Genomic DNA, 23,272 nt, shown 5'->3' on the forward strand with positions numbered 1-23,272 from the left:
CTCTTTTATAAAGACGAAAGTAATAACAATACCTTAATTAGTGGAATTCCTTCTACCGATATTATGGTTAACAATTACCGTATCTACAGACGTGTTTACGATCATATAAAGCTGTCTGATCGAAGACATCATATTCCTCCTCCGCCTCCTTTCAACTGAAAACATCTATCTGCAGTTCACACACGCTTGTCACAGGAACGTCTGACGAAACAAAGTTAACTCTTTTGATTAATTGGACAGAGATAATTAAGCACTTTAAAAAAGAGTTAAAGCAATTACATTAAAGATGTTGGCAACAAATTACTTGTTCGCGTTATTCATTAATTATATGATTCTTTTCTCTTTAATTCTATATAATAATAGTAGTAATAATAAAAGGGAAAACTATAGAAAGATGAAATACATATAATGTCATAATTGTAAGATGTTTTGAATTATATTTTCCTGTACGAAATCCACACTTAATCTGTATCTTAACCCTAATTAACGAAATAAGAATGTGATATACATGAAAACAGCACAGAAGAAAGAAATTACAAACACGAAAGAACGAAATAGAAGAAGAAGAAAAGGAAAAAGAAAGGGCAGCCATATTTCATTCAGGATACGTCACCATGACGCCCATCCGGTATTTCGCCCCTCGCTCTTCTATAGCAGTCACCCTACCCTGGGCAGTTCGCGAGCCCCTGTTTTTTCTTTTACCCCACTCCCTCCTCCAGAAATCGAACTACACACAGGAACCCCTCGCCCCCGCCCATCCTACAGATACAAACACCAAACTACCCTTCATAAGTTCGAACTTCGATGTAAATGGCACGGAGGCACCATTCTCTCTGCTCCTATGTATAGTGTATACCAGCGTTCGTTCCCTTCCTCCCACCGCACCTCGCCGCCCTATTTCCGCTTGGCGTGTTCCACCGTAATTACATACAGAGAGAGAAAGAGAGAGAGAGAAAACTGAATTTCCAAAAAGCATAAGCGCAGTCGGCACGCAAGATTGCCAGACGTAACAAAAGTTTCCGATAAACTTCACTTCATCAAAGAACCGCCCGACAAAGAAAAGGCACTCTATGTGTGTATATATATATAGTTATACTGAGGGAGAGAGGTATACCAACACAGCGTAACATTCTAATTTCTTTATTTTCTACGAAAAATATTCATAATTAATAATAATTTGTCTTTGGTATTTAGTGCTTCCATAAAATCTTGGTCTTATGCTACGTGGTAAAGACACAAATAGACGAAGATTAATTTCAAAGAACGATAAGGAAAATAGTTTTATAAAAAATTGTGTCAAAGTAAAAAGGAAGATAAATGGGAAGAAACTTTAAAAAAAACTTATAAATATGATGTTTGTCTAGCACAACATTATATCAGTACCATGTAAGTATTATATTAGCACCATATTAAGAACCTCGGCAGCAAAGGTGGTAGGAGAGACAACAAACAACAAATTAGAGCGAGTTTGCAGGTACGTGTCGTTCATGGAAGATCTGAAAGGGACGCTTCCCATGAGTAAACAAAATAATATACAGAGTGTATCAAAAAGACTTCACAACGCGGCAGTTGCAGCAAAGATGGCTGGCTTTACTGGTCCCGAGTGTGCTACCTGTGTATTTTGGTTTGAAGAATTCAAGTCTGCGACAACTGTGCAACTTGATTTTCGTGCAAAACATGGTAAAGATCCTCCCAGTATGCCTACTATTTATTGAAAAAAGAAAGGAAAAGAAAAAAGAAAGAAATGAAATCTTTGAGTTTTACGTCCCACGATTATGCCAGCTAGGCTAAAGGAGACGGTGATGATGAGTAATGAATGAAATGGTGGAAGGAAGATAGTGGGAGGAAACGGGAGAACCTCGAGGAAACCCACGCACACGGTGTTTGTCCATCACAAAGTTCACTTGGCGGGAGCTGGGATCGAACTCAGGACCCCAACCACCAGAAGTGAACGCTCTACCACTGAGCCACCGTGGTTCTATTACTATTTATTAGTGCCACAAGTGTTTTATCGAAACTGGATGTTCGGTAAAACACAACAAATCTTCAAATCGACCCCGTAACGTCTGAAAACGTTGTAGAGCAAGTGAGACTAAGCTTTCTTCTCCACACATTCACTGGATCTGATAGCTCTTGATTTCTTCTTTTGGGAGTTCAGCAAGCATACCGTGTTTTGTTCTATCCTTATCGGCTTTTCTACGAGAGCTCAGAGCTAGGATCTATCTCACAATTGAACAAGTCACAACTGACATGATTCGGTGGGTTTAGCAAGAAATCGACTTTAGATTAGATGTGTTCCGCATCGCCAATGGAAGTCATATTGAACCTCTTTAGGTATAAGGTTAAAAAAAAAAAAAAAAAGTAAAAGATATATTTTGCTACAAAATGACACGAAAACTATGTCTATAAGCTAAATAAATAAATAAATATGAATTTTCAGAGTGGTAAAGTTCTTTTTGATACACCCTGTATTAATATAAATAATGCAACGAGAAGCGATACGATACGATATATTTCACAAATCTCCTGAGCAATACTGGTGCATCAAAGAATCAAATTTCAAATAAAACTGCTTTACTGTTACGTTATTCATAGCATAAAAACTATAAATTGACGAAGTGATTATATTCACATAATATAGGGCATTTATCAAATGTTTAAATATATGCAAGTCATTACACAATATACTTCAATCAGGGGCGTACGCAGGGAGTGGGTCCTGCGGGTCCGCCCCCTCTCCCCGAAATCCCGACTTTTTTTTTTTTTTTTTTTTTTTTTTTGTAAATGTAGTCTATTTTTAAGGGCAATTTTAGAAATGTTCATATAATTTAGCCTCAAATTGTATTTGTACCCCTCCCGAAATAAATTCTTGCGTACGTCCCTGAGTCCAATAATAAATATTGTTCAAATGTTGTTACGCCATATCTTTCATGGACCTCTAGGGGCAAGAAAAGACTGATAACTTCTATATGAAATTAAGAGTCTTCATCCCGACGAAATTAAAATATCGCTAATTTTACAGTAATTATGTGATATCTTCAAATAGATAAAAAGATAATTGAAATATGGAACAAGAGCGCCCTACACATTATTTTGCGTGAGCTACCGTTATCACAAGTCACCTAGTGGCTTTCCGTTTTCAGCTGTTTAGAAACACGAAAATAAATGCCCATTTTCAAAATGGTTCGAAATCGAAAGCAGATAAGTGAGTCGTGATAACGGTATCTCATGTAAAATAATATTGTCTAGGGCACATTTCGATTATCTTTTATCTATTTGAAGATATCATATAATTACTGTAAAATTAGCGGTATTTTAATTTCGCCGAGATGAAGACTCTTAAGAAAAAATCAGCATAAATTTTGTAGATAAATTTACAAACCGAAATTAGAAATTTCCAACATGAAATCTCTTAGTCTAACGCCCCATGATTATGTCCTTTATGCTAATGATTATGTCCCATGGTGTGTGATTAAGGCAAGTGAATGATGATGGACGAATTGCTGGAATGCAAAAGTGGGAGAAAACGGGAGTATTCTGAAAAACCCACGATGTGTTCGCCACAAATTTACTTGGGCGAGGACCGAACCAGAGACTACATGCACCAGAGGTAAGCGCTCAACCACTAAGCCACTGTCTTCCTCTTACAAATTATCGAAAAGAGATGAGAAAAGTTCTACGAGAATCGAGACGAGACGAAAAATAATGGTTTCTTTCTCGTCTCGTCAGCAACACTAGTTCCTAGCAAGCCGACGTGAACCAGTATGACGTACCGGTACTAAATTAAGATACCAAAATCATACCAACTTTAGAAAGTTAAAAATAAGCTCTGTTATATTATAACAGCTTATACCTAAGACAAGTATATGCTTAAGAGTATATTGATAGTAATTTATTCTAAATTCAACTACTGCTACTTCTATGGTTTATATTTATATATACTTGACATATTATCAAGATTTTAAAAGAGTACACAATTCACTAACTATTTTGTGGTCGGCACGTTCGAGCAATTTAAGAGACTTAATCACTGAGAAATTAAAATACCGCTAAATTTACAGTAAATTATGTGATATCTTCAAATAGACAAAAGATAATCGAAATGTGGAACAAAAGCACCCTTGACAATATTATTTTGCATGAGGTACCGTTATCATGAGTCACCTAGTAGCTTTACGTTTGCAGCCATTTAGAAACACGAAAATAAATGCCGATTTTCTAAATGACTGGAAATCGAAAGCAGATAAATGAGTCGTGATAATGGTATCTCATGTAAAATAATATTGTCTAGGCCGCTCTTGTTCCACATTTCGATTATCTTTTATCTATTTGAAGATATTACATAAATACTTTAAAATAAGCTGTATTTTAATTTCGCCGTGATGGGGTCTCTTAAGGCGTTCAATTATTATCTCATGAACTGCTTCCTTCACATAGGAGTCCCATTCATCATGGCAAGCACTATCAATTAATTCACCATTCGTTCAATCATGTATTTTCTTATCGAGCTCCTTTGTAGCTATATTGTCAGTATACGTGTTTTCAGTTCGGAAGACCTGTGTTTGATTCATGATGGGAGTACATGTGACTATCCCATGTTAAACTTTACGTCCATGTCTCACATAACCTCAGTGCTTAAAAAAAAAGTCTTTAAACTTCAAAGTAGCCAGTAAGTTCTCATCGTCTCTTTTTAGCTTGAATGACAAAATTGTGGAGGTTACACTCGAAAATAATTACTTCACAAATCTACACTGATCTCAAAAACATAAAACATCTAATCGTTTATAGTGACTGCGAGGACTCGTGAAGCCTGGTCTCTACACCAATCATATAACTGTTCGGCCTCACATGTGATGCAGCATGAAAATTCTGTACGATTTGTGGAATGCCCACTTGAGGAAAAGTAAAACAGCAACAGTGCACTAACAATGTTGCCAAAATTAGAAGACATTGCGAACGGACGACAGAAAAAAAAAAAACTTAAAGAATTATAACTCGAACACTGATAATTATTCGAATTAAACGTAACACTGTACCCTCAGGAGATGTACTCTGTATAGCGCGAGAGATGACACTGGCAGAATTTCATGGATCAGGGGTGACGATCTGGATATGCCCTCGTGTTTTATTGGATACTGAAATTGATAGAGCTAGATTACGTGTCACGACTCATTGCAATCACTATAAAAGTCGTTTGTGCCAATATGCATAAAAACTTGAATAGTGGATTATTACCCTATCATAATATAATTAAATTCACACTTTATCAGAAGGAAAACAAATCAATAGACAAAAAAAGGGAAGTTCTTTGTTTTAAATCTCACGAACTTGAACTTAGCAATTGTTTTTTATTTCTTTTAGCCTCCAATTTGGTGCTTGGAGTCCTTGGTTCGATCTTCGGCCAAGTAAGTTTGTGGTGGACAACATCATGCCCGTAGTTTTCTCGAGGGTCCCGTTTCCGCCATATGAAACATCATAAATGGTGTTAACACATATCAAATACTCTGTTGTAGTGTAAAGATTGCACCCTATCGTTTATTATTATCACTATTATTATTATTAATTTCTTATTATTTTATATATTTATTGGAATATCAAGCTGTCACTGACATGAAGCAGTCAAATTGGCGTAAAATAATCTATTCATCTGCGAAGGTTCTGACTTCTTGACATCATAGGAAGTCAGAATGCGTAATAATAATTGGCATGTGTATATTAGTGACAACCTGAGTAATGGAATCAAATTATACAGTTCTCGCATACGTGTTAGTCTAATAATAATTCTCAACATGTTTTTCTATTCATAGCTGTCCACTGGGTAGGACAAGAGGGACAATTACCCATCACTGGATTTTTGAAGAGAGGTTCAGTTCTTTGAAATATGTCAAAATTTGCTCGTTCATGCACTATCTATAGTATATTTACTGTAACTAACAAAGTTATTCAATGTAAGTCAATAATGGCTCTTTTACATTTTATTTGTGTATTTCTAGACACAACAGGCTACGTAACCCAACTACAGTGTCCGTTACATGAATTAACCAATTATAACATGTTCATACATTCATATTATAATACACATATAGTTATAATGCGGTTTCAATATCATTAATGTTCCTTCATCTACAATTATTTCTTATTACATTTCAAAGATCTGTTTTGAATATAATGATGTTAATATTATTAATATCCAAATCCATTCTGTATTTCGTTAACTTTTTGTAGGTTGTACTCAGTCTCCATACCGGTGACATCTTGTTTGCATTCATGTGTTATCTGTCACAGTAAAAGAAATTGAAAATTTCAAGACGAGTTACATTTGTAGGAGTGTGTTTTAAATTCTTGCAGTAAATTTGCGCAGTCGATTTTATTATTAAATAACTTACATAGAAGCAACACATCTTGCATTATTCTTCGCTGTTCTTGACTTACGTATTGAACTTTCAATTTAAAGACTGACTATTGTATGTTTTCGGATATATTTGTGTCTCCCTATATGCCAAGTACCTTAAATATTTATTCAGAACTCTTTCTATATCATTTATGCTTTTTTTTGTGTGAGAGGGTTCCGTATAGTGGCTGCGTATTCAAGTTGGTATGAACGTAGTGCTCATAGTCTATAGCTTTTGGATAGCGGTAATACTCGTAAACTCTTTACTAATCTTAATAATGAATCCAAGGTTTCTGTACGCCTGGTCAATCATGTGGTTTATATGATTATTAAATGTTAAATTTCCATCGTGAAGTATGTGTACGCTGAGGCGCCGATTTCTATATAAGTTTACTGAGAGAAGCGCTCAGGTATGTGTATTCCATTGTCGTATTACGAAGCAAAAATTTAATCAAAGATATCTAGATTCTGGAGGACCCAAGCAAACTGGAGAAAGGCTCGGTCTCCCAGGATCGGGGCCCATGTGGCAAAATATATCACGGTATGCATGTATTCGCAACTGAAGTTGTGTTGGACTTTTCGTGTCTGGGAAAAATTCTGGGTCCAGTCGTAATTTTTTTCCTTTTCAGGCAAATAGGAAAATAAATGGCCTCCCTATCCGTGTAGGCTCCGCTTAACTACGCTTGGGTTAAGTAGGCTAGGCCCTGCTTTCGGACAGAACACTCAGATACACAAATACGCAATATTGACTACATCATTGTCCCTGCAATTTATTTTCGGTGCAGATCTCACAAAACGACCAGACTCATGGACACCAAAGAATGAAATAATTTTCCCCCTACATTTAAAGAAGGCAAAAATGTCCGCGATAAAGAATCGGAAGCAAAAATGTACACGGAGCTGGTAACACTGAATTCGGAACGCATGTAAGTTATTTGGTTCGTGCAGCATGAAAAATACTAGATTTAGATTTGAGTGTCTGTGTGTGTATGTGGAAATAACAGTTTTGGTGGTGGGGAGAAAAAAAGGACAGACTGCCGGCTAATAGAAGGTAAGAAAGGGAATCTACTCTCTCTCTCTCTCTCTCTTATGTTAAAATTCTGTATATTACGTGCTGACAACAATCCACTGTATACAGCGACTGATTTTAATCGTACCGGAACCGCACAGACATAATTTGTACCGGTAAAATTAAGAACAAAAAAATCCTCCAGTAATCATAATTAACAACGAAAACCTTTCTGCAAAAACGAAAACGAAGCTTGAAGACGCCTCAAGGTGTGATATAACTTTAAAAGTCGTGAATTTAAGTGTTTACGATGCAAAAACTGTGGAAATATACAGTAAACTGATAGCTTGGTGAAATACGACATATAATCGCAAATATTATAAGATAATATCATGAAACCACTTACGCTTAAAAAAAAATAATTGTTCTAGTATGTATATATAATTACCGAAGGTAAACTGTATTGTTAACTTATAACGTGCAGTGAAACATAAGACAGCAACATGGTTAATGGATGAGCTTCTTTGGCATGTGATTCTGAGTTCCATTCCGAATGGTTTTGTTTGCTCGAGTACAAACCGGGGTAGTGATTCGGATATCTAAGGTATAGACCCGTCTCATACATCCTCGGTGCTAAAAAGGATCATTAAACTTCACTTAATAAGTTAATTTCGTCCTCTTTGAGGGAAATTTTTACTCCTTACCATTGTTTCTTCTTAATGCACGCAAGAATGTTTGCGTTGATTCTTTCTGCCTTTAATAGTGTGCTTCGTGCTTCTTGCACCTCGCAGTCTACACAGTTTTATTTTTCATTCTAGTGTACATACTCTATTCGCCTCCTTGCTTACCTACGCTGCCTTCTATAAACTACACTATAGGCGAAAATATTTGCCTACTATAAACTCATACACAAATAGACTACCTCCAAGCTGGGGTAAAAGTGGATCTGAAGAGGTATGGGGATGGATGACGTCACGCCGTCCCTAGTGCCTATCTTTGCCTATTGTAACTTTTTAAGTAAGTGTAGGGACGCCATATATATTTTTTTGAAAGTGGAGGAACGGCGTCACTCCACGTTCCTCCTCACTTTAACCCCCCCCCTGCCTCCAGACAAAAGTTAAGACTGTCTCTATCTTGTCACGAGAATTCTATCTCGTCTTGTGTATCAGCAACTTTATAATAAACAATGGAAGCAATATTACTGTAGTAAATAGCACTAACTAATATTAACTGTATATACAGGTAAACACACAGTCAATCAGTAGTAGGGTTCCTTCAGATTTCTGACATGGATTTCTAAGCGCAGTTTCAAAATTACCGCGTTGACGCACCACTGTTTTCTCGAAACGCCGTTCATGTCTTGATCGCGCACAGTGGTCGGAATGAGGAGAAAATGAGGCAAAACTATTTGTGGACTTATTGAAAGCGCGTTTTTTGTCTATATGGTATTTTTTGAAGGCATATTAGGCTAATTTCCATTGTTCTGCTGTAGTATGAATAATAATTTACAATCAGTGATGCGGGTTGCCTATGTAGGTGGCGAAAAAGAAAGTCGACAGTTTCAAAATTAGATTTACAAATACTAACTTGGGTCCTTATAAAATAAAATTTTAGAACTTGTGGTAATGTTATTCTTATTAAGATTGCAGAGTAAAAATCCCATTATAAACAAAAATAAATAAATTTTTGGTCAGTAACGAAAAATTACATATAAACATGAATAATGAATTTAACCAAAAGTCAGTCCGTTTAAAAAATATTTACAGAGATCTCATTATAAACAAAAATAAATAAATTTTTGGTCAGTAACGAAAAATTACATATAAACATGAATAATGAATTTAACCAAAAGTCAGTCCGTTTTAAAAATATTTACAGAGATCTCATTATAAACAAAACTAAATAAATTTTTGGTCAGTAACGAAAAATTACATATAAATATGAATAATGAATTTAACCAAAAGTCAGTCCGTGTAAGAAATGCTTACAGAAACAAATCTTTCTCGCCACATGCATATTTGAAAACAAAACAGTGAGAATTGTCCAATGAAGTACAATAAAAATCACAAAATTCGATTGTGAAATTTATCACTTTCCAAACATGAGATCGGCGATGGCTATTTGAAAGTTGTAACATTTCGTTCGGCATATTGTTATGATTTGGCGCATACTGGGTCTGAACGACGAAATTATCGGATCAGACGATGACAAACAAATGTGTAGGAAGTCTAGATTTATATTTTTCCTAGAGTTTTTCCGGCACCATTTCTCGCGATAAATGCGGAAATCTGTTTCGAGACTTCTAAGCTTTCTCACTTAGCATCTCTAGGAGAGGAGCTATGGGTATAGTAAATGAGCGAATACTTGTCTAGGTGGCAAGATGACACGACACAACGGGACTAGCAGTCAGTCTCTGTGAGCATAGTGCGCGCGCCCAGACTCATCGAAGCTCGCTTCGTTTGCCAGGTAGCAGGTAGAACCAGCTAATTCTAACAAATATCAGTAATGGAATGACCACAGAAAATATTAAAATGAAAGTGAAATCTTGGACTTGCTAGGAAAATTTAAAAGTCTACAAATATATAGCAAAGTATTGATTTTGAACATAGTGTTGTAAAAATGCCCTCAATGTGCATACGAAGTGCCTCAGAGGCCTGCTATTGGCCTTAAAAGGACTGTTATTGTTCTGATCAACAATAGCAATAGCATTTCATAACTATCAACATACTTAAGAGTAACAATTCCGTCATACTACCATACACGAAAAGCATTTTTACAAGGCCGGCCAATTATCCACTTTCGATAGGTGTTTTCTCATGAATGAGTGAAGCCAGGATGAAAAACAGATCTGTTCTATATAGAGTGGACATTCCCCTGCCAAAAGCTATAGACATTCGTTCCAGTGATAGACTTCATTCTTGAGGTCTTGTCCAGCTTTTTTGCTATTTCGACCACTGCGTGGCGCTGTGGTTGAGAAATCAGTTGTTGGGACTTCCTAAGGGAAATTCCTGCTCATTTCTTGTGATGTTAATGTGTGCGAAGGGTTTTCTTGGGGTTCTCCCGTTTCCTCCCACTTTCTTCATTCCACCATTTCATTCATCTCTCATCATCACCGTCTCTTTTAGCCTAACCGGCATAACCGTGGGACGTAAAACTCAAAAATTTCATTTCATTTCATTTTCTTGTCATGCCGTAAAGCCCCATTATGAGTTCAGCAAACAGATTTAGTTGATGAGTATTAAAATTTCATTTGCTTTTCATCTAAGGAATGTATCATTTTCTCTTTAATATTATACAGCAAATATAACCATCATAAATTCGGCACTTCTCAGCAGGCCCGTGTCCAGAGGGGGGTCTAGGGGGGCCGGGTCCCCCCAAATTTTTGCTGGCCCCCTAAAAGTTTTACAGTAGGCTTGCAAAAGAACTATAATATGGTGATGAACTATCATATGGTTGGATCGCCCCCCTAACTTCAGCCGCCCCCCGTACATTTTTGGGCTGGCTACGGGCCTGTTCCTAAGGTCTGGAGATTGCCGGATTTTTCAATGTCAACCTATATATGCATAATTTGATAAATACCCAGCAAAACAAAACAGTTATCTGAATCAGGGAAATGGCAAACTTGTATAACTTGACTGAGTTATCACATACTCGTTCAATAATAATCCAGTAAGTTGGCCACGAGCCTTTATATGAAACGAAAATGAAATATTTCAGTTTAACGTCCTACGATTACGTCCTTTGGACTAAGGAAGACAGATGATTAATGCAAGCGAATGATGATGGAAGAATTAGTGGAATGAGAATGTGCGAAGAAATGGGAGTACTCTGAGGAAAACCCATATGCCTTTAACCCTTTTTGAGATATAACGTAGTTTTTACTAGGAAATGATAGTGTCTTCAAAATTCGATTAAAAGAGAACTAAGAAAGCTATATAGTTCCGGTTTTTTTTTTTTTTTTTTAATTATTTTACAAGAGAGGCGGCACTGAAGAAAGCCTTGGAAGGGTCTATACGCTTCCGAGCGTCGGAACATAGGGGGGTATGACGTCATCACTTTACAAATTCCACTTTTTTTTAGTGAGGTCTAACTTCAACATTTTTTGTTGAGCTTCTCTTTAACCCTAGATTTCTGAAGTTTTGCACAAACAATCAGTGCACCCTTTAGTTTTTATCTGATTCTTTTCGGATCTCTTCGTCAACACATAAGGGGGGTTCAGAGGGGCTAAAGGGATAAAAAAAAGGGATATTTCTTGACCAAAAATCCCACTTTCGCGATTATTGCTCCGTTTGGGTACATGATAGGGACATCTGACTGGTACTTTCTGAAAGCCTACTTGATTCTGAATAAAGCGACGTATGAATCATCATTATACGATAATTAGGGACGTGTCAGGGATTTTTTACTTAATATCCTTTTTGTTACTACTGTAATTTGAAGCGCTTTTTCCTCATGGGAAAATACTTTTCCCGCCCTTAGATAATTAGGAACGTGTCAGGAAATTTTTAAATTTTGTAGGGTGCATTTTAGGTAAATTTTGGGCGTTTTTTGATGATCTCCCAACATGGATAAAAATTTTTCCCACCCTTACTATTGAAGACAGGAAATTCTAATTTGTCACAATCACGATTTTTTTCAGGTTTGTGCGCAGACCCAGGGGGGAAGGGGCTCTGGTGGCCCCAAACTTTGAAGGTTTTTTTGTCAAAAAATTCCAATTTCCCTTTAAAAAAAATCCCATCAGGGACATGATAGGGACATGTGAGTGATACTGTCTGAAAGCCTACTCTATTCTGAACAAATGCGAAGTAAGAACCATAATCCTACGATAATTAGGGATACTGAAAGTCAACAAAAACACCGAAAAAAAAAAACATATCTTAAAATGGTTAATATATATGAAAAAGGAATACCCATGTGCCCATAATTATAAATTTGTGCAACAAATGAAGTTGAGTATTTTATTTTCACATGTATATTGAGTTGACAATTGTATCTAAATCAAGGAACAGAAATACACACTAAAATGTGTAAATATAATCTATAGTGCCTTAATCAACAATAGTAATAATGTTACATTGTTGTACCGTATTTAAATATAAATATTTCTAACTGTTAAGTAATTTCCTTGTTTATTGTAAAACGTTTTACGGTGAAAATCTGGCAAACACAATTGTCAGTTATCACAATATATTTTGTTATTTGTTACAGCTTATATCTTCCTTTGAACACCGAGATTACATGAGACGTACAGTGGTGTATTGGAATCCGAACCACTGTAATACGTTCAAGAATTTAACAGTACCAATTCAACCTGGGACCACATGCATGAAAGGCGCTATCGCCAACCACTTGACCAATTAAAGTGTAGTTATGGTTTTGGTGTTAATGGTTTGGTTATTATACCACTAGACTTGTACAAATCGTGACACTTACGATACAATATGCTCTGTTCGTGATATCTGCACATCCATGTCACTTGGTAATTTACCGTTAGAACAGTGGACTCATATGAAATTTATGGACACAAATTTTATTATACTATTTTATTATTATTCTTTGTTGTTGTTGTTTTAGTAGATAAGTAACATTGTATGCAATATGTGTTTATTTTTGTCTGATAAGGTGCTATATTTTTGTAGTTAAGCTGTTCATGGCACAAAAATCAATGTTATTATTATTATTATTATTATTATTATTATTATTGACCACTTCTGTAAGTTGGACAATTTCTATACAACAAAGTATGGCCAACTTATAAGGTTGTAAGTAGAACTATTAAATTGCCATCTCTTTAATTAGAGCACCTGATCAATTTAATTGCATATTTGTATAACTATCTAATAATAGCTTTTTTGCATCATTATTCTCTTTAAGTTGAGCATTTCCTATGAAATCAAGAGTGGCCATCTTACTATATTTTAAGTAACTTCTATTAAGTTGTCCACCTCAATACCTACATGCTTAATTTAATTGCATTTGTGTAGAAAACAATATACAATTAGTCACATTCTGTTATTAGTTGGTTAATTTGGAATTTAGGTTCTGTTCACCATCAAGGGTATATAAGACATGGACCTACAGTTTGATCCCAACCACATGAGCTCCCAGCGGGTGTCGAACTCGGATTTCCCGCGCCCAAAGTCCGTACGATAACCATATAGCCACAAGGGTGTTCACATTCTATTGAATTCCATAAAGTTGGCCATATGCATAAATTGGACATTCTCTGTGAAATGAAGTGTGACCAACTTATTCCATTGTAAGTAAGACATATAAAGTAGGCCATCTCTTTAATTTCATCATCTGATAGATTTAATTACATTTCTGTGGAACTACACTGAGAAAAAAATTGTAGGTAGCGTACTTAAAAAGGTAGGTTAAACCTTCTACATGCGTAATTCCTGTAGTTTTTGGACTCAACGTACAGCAAACGTATAACTGAAAACGCATGTTTTATAATACTTTCTGTATAAGTGTTCCATCTATACGTACTTTCTGTATGAAACAATGTAGGCGGTCAGGATCTCAAATACAAATGAACGTATATAACATATAGCTGACTAAGGTAATATAAGTATATGTATGTGATATAAGGAAAACTGTTACATGTCAGACATCCTGCAACGGCATGATGTAACATCTAAGGACAGTGACTATGTAGCACAAGGGTAACGTATGCTCCGTACTGCTTTGTATAGTAAGCAAGAGGATACCGTATATTTGTACAATATACCGCTGTCCGGAGAACGGATTTTTCTCTGTGTATGTAGTTGGACATTTATCTTTTATGAAACTAAGTGAAACCAACTTATTACATTGTAAGCAGCCCATGTTAAAAGGCCCATTACGGCGAAGTTAAAATACCACTAATTTTACAGTAATTACATCTGCTTTTGATTTCGAGCCATTTAGAAAATCGGCATTTATTTTCGTGTTTCTAAATGACTGCAAACGGAAAGCTACTAGGTGACTCGTGATAACGGTAGCTCATGCAAAATAATATTGTCTAGCGCATTCTTGTTCCACATTTCTATTATCTTTTATCTATTTGAAGATATCACATAATTACTGTAAAATCAGCGGTATTTTAATTTCGCAGTGATTAGGCCTCTTAAGTTGGCAATCTTTCTAACTTTGCCATGCTCAATTTAATCGAATGTGATATTATGTAAAACAGCTAAATTCAATTATTACTTAGGTAAATTTGATAATTTTTATTATATATAAAAGCAAGAGTGTCCAACTTTCTATGTTTCTGTCTGATGAAAACCTTTTTAATACTAAATTTTCTATTTTCAGATGCAACCCAGAAGAATTTGTCTTGAAACAACAACAACAAAAAAAGTAGAACCGATGAAATTGTCCTGGCATTGAAAAATAAAAAATGAAAAATAAATTAAAATAAAAAGAGTTGGGAGGTTTTGGTCTAAAAAGCAATTTAGTGTTGTATACAGATGCCAAGCATAAATCACATCTAAATTAGCCCAGAGGGGGATGGCATACAGACAGACGGTTTACGTTTTTGGTGAAGGGATGTCAGGACAACACGAAGCAGCTTGGAGAGGGATGTGCTCCTGTGCTTTCGTAGCCACGGTGATACGCTTGTGTGGTTGGTTGCAAGAAATGATGCACAAGGGAACCCGGCGATCAGAAGGGAGCTGTTATGACAATCCTGTAATAACAGTTCCTTAATGACTGTCAACATATGTTAAGCTTATTTCACTGTTTTTCTCTTCTTCTTTCTCATTTCAGATACTGTGGAATACCGTAATGGGAACTCGATGTAACCACATCAATTATGATTGGTTATTTGTGAGGCAGCTGGAAACTGAGGTATATTCTTCACAATCATAAACTGGATTCCGTTGTCATATAACAAGGTTAAAATAACTGATAATTTACAACCGTCGAAGCTCTGAATGATAATGGACTTCCAACTACATATACACTACCATTCTGTCATTAGTGATAAAATACTGTTTCTTAAAACTATTACACTAAGGCCAAAAGCAGCAACTCACCCACAAGGGTCCACTGGGTCAGGACTAGGCCCGTATCAACGGGGGATCTAGGGGGCCGGACCAACCTAAATTTTTGCTGGCCCCCTGTAAAATTTTCACAGTAGGCTTGCAAATGAACTATAATATGGTAATGGACTATAATATGGTTGAATCGGACCCCCTTACTTCTACCGCCCCCAACCTAAATTTTGGGGCTGGCCTTGTTAGGACCCCCCCCCCAAAAAAAAACTTCCTAACTCAATATACACCCAAAACTTCCTAGCTCAACACACATTTGTACCTGCACTTTCTTAATAAAATTCTACTTGTTTAACAGAGAAATAATTGATTTAACATAAAACTTTGATCTTACACTTCATCTGTACTCTTTCTTTCATGGAAACAATCTAGTTCTATCATTTTTCCCTGAGAATATAGGTGGAAGTATTTTACAATTACTTATCGTCTTTTCGGATGCTGAATAATATCTGTTTAATACTACATAGACCTCAAAGTTTGGACCCACCAAAGCTTCTAAGTGCTCGCCTAGAGTTGCCTAATTGGCAATAAAACACTTCATACCATCTGAGGAAAATACAATACACCTAACATATATTAGACCCCTACCGTATTCATGGATTCAGTAGAAAATCTCTCGTACTTCAGTAATTTGATTTTCCTGTTATTCTACCTTTTCCTGATTTTACCAGATTAATCTTTTTTTTTTTTTTTTTTTTTTTACTTTTCCACTGGCAGCTCATGGGGAAAGTCACATCGATAAAAATTAAAGTTTTATAGCTTCTTACGGAGCCGCCACTGATCTAGCTCAAACTAGGCAGGTACGGTTGCCTATAAGACAATAGTTAAGGCTGTTTTGTCTGGAAGATGTGATGTGAAAATGATGTTTCATCTTGAAAGGTGTATCTGTTTCCATTGTAAGAGCTCTGTTCCATATGTGCCATGATAATCCTGCCTCGTCTCGTCTCGTCATGTGAGTAATCCTATCAAAAGGAATACAAACACAGAAATATCGAACGACAATTTCATAAACACCTATGACCTTCAGTGGGACTCGAATTAAGGCTATAAACTCAATATTATCGATCGACAATCGATACTTCAAATATCAACATCAAAAGCACTATTCGTTGTTTTTCTGATATTACGATACTTCGGTGTTTCAATATCTATCCGATATTCCAATATTTTTCGATCTTTTGATACCTTTGATATTCGATATTGTTTATACTTTTCACTACTTTGGTATCCGCTATTTTAATATATTTCAATACGCTGTTCAATGTTTTTGATATATCGAGATTTTAAAATATTTTGATATTTTCCGATATTTCAATATCTTTCGATTATTCAATATTCGATATATCGACCAAGTTTCGATATTTTTATTGAAATTGATTCTCGACACTTAAATCAGGATGTCACACTTGCCCAACTCGAACCGCTATAGGAACAGTGGCGGATCTAAAAGGTAAAAACTGGCATAAATATAAATTGTAAAGCTAAATAAATAATAATAATTAAATAAACCAGGCGAACCTACATGTAGGGCTATATCAACACACTACATAAACTTAAATTATCCAATCTCGCATCAGAGAAACATTGAGTATTTTTTAGTTGGCCTTTAGATCGCATAGATCCCTTCTTTCGGTCACAAACGTTGTTCGTTGTGACACCTGTACGAACACAGGTGCACTAACATATACTTGTTTGTCCACTTTCGCAATAGAAAACATTATTTTTACTTGGTACTGACAGGTCAAATTGCGTTATGCAGACAAACTATCGTTAAAAAAAAGAAACAAAAATTACGTTTTTTAATATATATTACTTGAACCAACCAGAAGAGAACGGAAAAAAAATGTATATGAAGTTGTGTAAAGCACTATTAATGAGAACAGTAGCCTGAGAACAAGAATTACATGGGTTTTTGTTTGCTTCTTATTGTAAATGATAAAAATTGTGATGATGGTTTCTTTTGAATAACGAAATGACAGACTAAATTATTAATACAATTTGATCTCCAGTCATTTCTTTTTCGGCTTAACTCTCTGAGAAGAAAAAAAAAAAAAAGAAAGTCACACACAATGGTCGTCAAAACGAATATAATAGAAGAGACAAATGCATGAAGTTGTTCTGTATCTATTAAGAACTGTCTTGGCGCATACTTGATCACAGTCAGTGTTGACACTATGAAAAATTATTAAAACAACGTGTCTAGAATAAGTATTATTTTTTTTTCCTTTCTTTTACAACGATAGAACTTCTATACTATGCTTTGCGCTATCTTTTACAAGCAATGCAGGGAACATCGCAAACTGAAGGCTATCTTGGTATATAAGAAAGAAAAAAATGTGTAGACGGAATGTTGCGACCGGTCGACTGGGAAGGGAAAGAGGGAGTAAAACGCCAAAAGAACAGGCCAAGTTTTTATTTCAGGTCGGCGCACTACCGTTTATATCATCGGCTTTTCTTTCAGCGTGGTCTCCAGTTGCACTCACTATACCTACCTACAAGTTTATATATCTGTCCCCAAACCGCTGCCTACGGGACATGGTTTTTATGTAACAAGACATTAAGCTGTGACCATATATATTTTTTCAATATGGACATACTTTCGAGGACACTTTTTTTTTCTTTTTCCCTTTTATTCAGAAAAAAATAAAAAAAACCTTCACAAAATGTTTTATGTTTACCTGAAGGCACGGTACTTTTTTTTTCAAAGAATCTAATAAAAATAAGAATGACATCCTTGTTTGACCGTTTGGTACCATTTGGTCACCACCATAAAACTAACACAAAATTTTTGTTTATATTCTTTTTTTAAAACTAAAAACAGAACACTAGGCTCTTTCTACGTTATTCTGTAAAATAAAAGCGCTGTTTTAACCCCGCTATCCGTCCAAAAAAGCAAGGTCATTTTATTGTCCTTATGGTTACTATATGTGTCTCGTCCTAATGTTTGGACCGTGACAATCACAACGTCACGTTATATTCTTCCATATGTATGTTTGTTTATAATTCAAACAAGGCTATACTATTATGGTTTGAAACCTTATCCGCCCTCCCCAAAAACTGACTTCCAAAATTCTTTAAAAAAAAAAAATGCAAGAAAAATCCACCAGTTTATATTTAGTTGTGCTATGAGGTGGTTCAGCTTGGAATAGATCGGAAAACAGCTTGGTTCCTCTTCAGAGAAAGGTAAGTAACTTCATTTTATTTGTTTCGCAACAAAGGTGATGAACAGTGGGTACGCAGAATGTGTTTTATCTAGGGATGCGCACGAGAAGAGTCGAGACAGAATTTTTCTGACAAAATTCGAGTCGAGACAAAGCTCTTTCAATAGAGAAATATACATTTTTCGAGTTGAGACATCGATTTTACAGCACATTTTCGAGACGAGACAGCCTCAAATCTTGTCTCGTGCGTATCCCTAATTTTATCTATCGATAAATTTGATAGTATCAATAAGATCACAGCTTAAATGTGCGATAGGTGCTCATGAAGATCGCATCGAACTGAAAGCAGGCAAACTTTTATTATTTTTATAATTGAAATTCTAAGATGTGATACTCTTTTGGGTGTATCTTACGTAAGCAGCCCCAACGGGAACTCAACTCATGACTATGTGTACAGACTATTATCACATGATAATCATTCTTTCACGAAGAACACAGGGGAAACTTAATTACGCATTCTGACAAATCTTGATTGACAGGTTAGCGCGCGCACCTTTGGCGCACATAGTCTCAGCTTCAATTCCCAGTAGAAGAGTATTGAGGGAATGCCAGTAGTTCACCTCCACCTTAAGAGACCTCATCTCGGCGAAATTAAAATACCGCTAATTTTACAGTAATTATGTGGTATCTTCAAATAGATAAAAAGATAATCGAAATGTGGAACAAGAGCGCCCTAGACAATATCATTTTACATGAGATACCGTTATCACGGCTCACTTATCTGCTTTCGATTCCCAGCCATTTAGAAAATCGGCATTTATTTTCGCGTTTCTAAACGGCTGAAAACGGAAAGCCACTAGGTGATTTGTGATAACGGTACCACACGCAAAATAATATTGTCTAGGATGCTCTTGTTCCACATTTCAATTATATTTTATCTATTTGAAGATATCGCATAACTACTGTAAAATTAGTGGTATTTTAATTTCGCCGGGATGAGGCCTCTTAAACTTAACTTCATGTTTCATATATGCGTAGCCTCATTGCTGAAAGGACACGCTAAACCTCGGTGAAGTACAATTGACAGACAATCAGTGTTATTCTAATTGGATAGGTGGGAACACATTTCCCAGAGTTATCAAATTTCCCCTTGCACCATATTTACTTTCGCGTACAATGTCATTTGACACTAGTTCGAGTACTACATTTAATCATCTTCCCTAAAGGGAAATCTGAAATCACACTACAAATAACTAACAGTGGCGGAAGTAGAATGTAAAAACTGGAGGGGCCAACCAGAACTCAGACTATGATAGAAGTTTAGTATAAACTTTCAAAAATATATAAATAATAGCTTAATTTGATTTTGTTACTCAAAAACTGAGGAGGGGCCTAGGCCCCCGGCCCCGGGATGGATCCGCCACTGACAACTAATTGCTGATTTTTTTTTTCTGAAATGAAGAAATGTAGACACTTCGCCCACCAAAACAGTATCAGAGAGCAATTGTCCATCTTGAACCCGGTACTTTCTTTACAGTGGCGTACACAGAATTTTATCAATGGAGGTGGGTTTCTATTCTTCCTCAGGATTTTTGTATACGATATATATTTACGATATATACGATATATAATTTGCAGCGTAATTTGTAAGTTTTGTATTGCACTTTCGGCAACCAAGAAAAGCATTATTATTATTATTATTATTATTATTATTATTATTATTATTATTATTATTATTATTATTATTATTATTATTATTTCATACAGTGAAATGGTAAACATTTTCTATGCATCACAAGTAAGTATGATAATGAAAAGCAAAGTAAGGAAAAAGTAACAGCAATTATATTTTTAAAAAGTTTTAACTTTGATATCCTACAGATTGTTTAATCTGGTAGCTGTTTTCGAATGTGTCCATATCAAGTTATTTTCTAAAATTAAGTTTTGAATCCGTAATGACTTGAAGAAACAGGTACTTGGGATTACGCACCATGAAGCCTTTTTTTTTTTTTTTTTTAACGATAAACCAAAATAACTTATTTCACACAAAGTTCAGCTTCAAATTGTAGCCAACTGCTACTCGGAACCAATTCGTTTTCCATATTTCAAATATTTTGAACTGAACACTATTTTTTGTCGTAACTTCAATATGTAGAATAAGGGAGCATAGCAAAACATATATATTTCTAGGCCAATACTATGAAACAAATATTAAAAGTAGGGAAGGAGAAAAGGGTATCTATTGCTAAGGTCCCGTATTTTAGTTAGTAATCTAGTTGTTGAAACGTAGGCTCGAATCTTGGATTTGGAGAGTCGACTGCGCCACTTTCTTTACAGATAGAATAAGGTGTCGAAGAGAATATGGTCTCTGTCATCAGTTCTACGCCCTGTTTCCAATAATTTGGTTCATAGTCAGTAGTAGATATGTGTTCTTGAGAGCTAACAGACATCTAAAGGTAAATGTTGGGTTACCAAGACGACCAATCACTGAGCTTTAACTATATGTGAAATCGAAAAAGAACTATTCTCTCATACAGGAAAGATAATAATGAACCGTTTTCTTTTGCAAAAATAGCCCACTCCGGTGATAAATTATGATCATGGATTCATCGCATTTTGCAATACGATTTTTCTTTGCATCGCACTTCTAGGATTTTATGTAACAAACTGCGATGCAATACAGCTTAAATAAAACGCTGATATATATAGGGCGCAAAATTTCAGTCCAAAAATGATAGTCGCCAGTTACTCTTACCTACAAATTATGAGAGGTCCCCTTCCTCCCCGGCTTTTGGTTTGACAAAGTAAGAGATTACATCAGGGCATAAAATTTCAAAACCAGACAATTAGATTCAGGATTGGATTTTACAATTCATATTAGTGACAATTATTTTCTCACTCAATCTCAATTATTTTCGTGCGAAACAAAGTGCGCAGCCCTGTGTCTACGCAGAAACCATTCCTACTGAATACTGGTCGCCAGCTCTAAATTTGTAGTCGCCGATGGCGACCTGGCGACCTGAAATTTTGCGCCCGATATATATATATATATATATGGATATTGTTAAAGGGCGCAGTTGAAAGCCGGAATCTTCCTCTGCGTACGTTACTGAATCCTACATAATCTTGAAAATCAAAAATGCTGGGGAAAAAGTCTCATTAATATTCACAGGTAAGTACAACAAATATAAATAGTCTATATGAACGAAGGAATTATATTCGTTTATAATGAAAAATGTTTTGACTAAAAATTAGTGCTTGTTATTGCTTTTCTCAAATTGCTAACAAACTAAGAACAAAAACAACAAACGTAATGGAAGGAAACAAGTACTGGAAACAGGTAAACATGGCAGATGGCCAGTTTGACAGATGGCCTAGCGATCAGAAAGGAGAAAATGCATTTTAAAACAACCTGCCACACATAATAACATGTAGCCTATACCACTTGCATAAACAGGATAGTTACACGTAATCAAGTTACGACCTCCATTTATCAGCTACAAATTTAAATGCATTGGTGATTCAAATAACATCAAAAATTTGAATAACTACTTTAAACAACAATTATTCAAAACAACTACGCTATTGGAAATATTTAAAAAGAAAAAAAAGAGAAACAAATCAGGAATTACCACCCGTAAGTTACTAAAACAAAAAGTTAATTCTTCCTTTATTTTGTATTCTTTACAAATCTATGTTTGACTACGTTCTATACACTGTTGGTATCATCCAAATTTACTTCGACGGTGAATTGCAAGGTAAGAAGTTGTAGGAAGGTGGGTTGTACGACATGCATATATTTTTTTCACGCGCTACCTTAGCCAACTGTTTTTAAGTTGGCCACAAGGAAGTGGGCGAAGCGAGGGCACCGATCCTGGGGGGTCTGGCCCCCCCCAAAGCTCATGTGGGCCCTCCTAGTGTATTTATGAGTATGCAATATTTGGTATAATTTGAATCCAATTTGTCTTATCATATTCATATATATATACCTTCTGCGTCTGAGTGCCTCCCCCCCCCGAATTTACAGAGAAATCGGCGCCCTTGGGGTGAAGGTATATTTCCATTGTAGTTGCACCATCCTAGTGTGACGTAATGTCACGTGGTATTATCATAGAGGCAAAGGTGGAATAAAACGAGCTTTGCTGGGCTTCTAACCCCCTTCGCTTCTTGAAGCTTGCTCAGCTATGTTTCGTATTATGCACTATATATTAGGTACAGGGCAAATGACTATTATTTTTATATTATTTCAATGATAAAAGTGTTATTAAAATTTCTAAAATAAAAAAAAAAAACTTTCCTTGGGCCGGATTTGAACCCACGCCAAAGGAAATTTTCATTACTAGCCAGTGCGCAATGAGAACCAGCAGCAGTTGATGTTTGATTTGTGCTATATGTACGCTACGTGCCGAGAAACGGATAACTTCAACCAATCAGGACCGTGTATAAAGTTCCTATAGCTAGGCTCGAGCGTGATTAAAATACATGCGTACGGCATAGATAGTACCCCAGTAATTTTTCTCTAGGTACAGCTTAAAATAACTGAAGGTTCATTCCAATGGATAAAACGTCTCTATTGGATGTGTCAACCTACTTTCCACAAAATTTGGTCCAGAGTTGATTGGGAGTCAAATCAATGTGAGGTTACTGCAATTGAACAATTTTGTCAAGAGAA

The 23,272-nt window shown here is 35.8% G+C and overlaps 1 protein-coding gene and 1 long non-coding RNA gene across 7 annotated transcripts in view; one reads left to right on the plus strand and one right to left on the minus strand.

Moving 5' to 3' along the window:
- Positions 1 to 23,272, minus strand: part of LOC145678864 (uncharacterized) — a 544,231-nt gene that overhangs the window by 392,714 nt on the left and 128,245 nt on the right. The gene's annotated exons all lie outside the window — the stretch shown is intronic.
- The window catches only part of LOC145678867 (uncharacterized), a 541,133-nt gene continuing 536,393 nt past the window's right edge, over positions 18,533 to 23,272 (plus strand). The window contains exon 1 of the long non-coding RNA XR_014130459.1: positions 18,533 to 18,622. This is a non-coding gene — a long non-coding RNA (uncharacterized LOC145678867). The remainder of the gene's footprint in view (positions 18,623 to 23,272) is intronic.

Source organism: Thermobia domestica, chromosome 2 (assembly GCF_964235325.1).
Source record: "Thermobia domestica chromosome 2, izTheDome1.hap1.1, whole genome shotgun sequence".
Classification (NCBI taxonomy): Eukaryota; Metazoa; Arthropoda; class Insecta; order Zygentoma; family Lepismatidae; genus Thermobia; species Thermobia domestica.